Source organism: Egretta garzetta, unplaced genomic scaffold (genome assembly GCF_000687185.1).
Source record: "Egretta garzetta isolate BGI_Z169 unplaced genomic scaffold, ASM68718v1 scaffold26, whole genome shotgun sequence".
Lineage (NCBI taxonomy): Eukaryota > Metazoa > Chordata > Aves > Pelecaniformes > Ardeidae > Egretta > Egretta garzetta.
Window position 1 is genome coordinate 395,275 of NW_009260070.1, and position 941 is coordinate 396,215.

Below are 941 nucleotides of genomic sequence, written 5' to 3' on the forward strand. Positions count from 1 at the left end.
TGGGTTTGCTCGGGTGCAGGAGCTCCCTGGGCTCCCACACAGCGCTGCAAGCTCAGCGGCACCAGGAGCGCAGCAGCTTTGGCTGAGGGGCAGCCTGGGGACGCTGGGCTGGGGCTCGCAGGACCTGAAGGTGAAATAATCATTTCTGGATTTCCCTTGGATTCTGTTCTTCTGTATTCTGACCTACCTGACCAGGCTAATGGTGCTGACTGTGCTGCGCCTGCTGCTGAGGCTGAAACATGAACACCACACACGTGTGTGTCATGACCATCCAGCACATAACTTATTAAACCAGTTCTGTTGGTGGTGTTACGCTACATGGGGTGTCTGTAGGAAGAGAAGCAGTCCCGCATCGCCGTGAGGTCCCGGTGCGGCGTGGCGAGCACGCGGCCAGGTCACCCCTCGCTGCTGCACAGAGGCATCTCCGTCCAGAGAAACTGCCTCTCGTGGCGCATTCTGCAGACCGAGCCACCTCGCGTACTGGCCTCGCACAGCACTCGCCACAGCCGGCCCAGAGAAGCAGGAGAGACCTGCAAAGCAATGCCAGTGTAATTATCATTACTCCTAGGGACAGATCTTCTGTCGCAGAGGAGAGCAGGGGGCCCAGGCTGTTTGTTCAACTGCAGCCAAGATGAGAAATGCCATTGGAAAGCTGCAATTATAAAAATGCTCACAAGTGATCTCTAAACACCGTTAAGCAGAGTAAATCAGAAGGCAACTTCTGCTCAGCAGCAACGTGAGTGCAGATATGCTCAAGGATCAAAGGGTGAGCGTATCTGAGCTTACCTCTCTCACATCTTGTACCTCAAATATTTTTTCTCCTGTTGAAACTCATTAGCACTATGGAGCTAAACTGCTTGTCAGCTTCATTTTTGAACTAACCACCCAGCAAGAACAAAAGCGAAGGCAGCTCCAGCTTCCATTAGAGCTGGAGAGAGTTG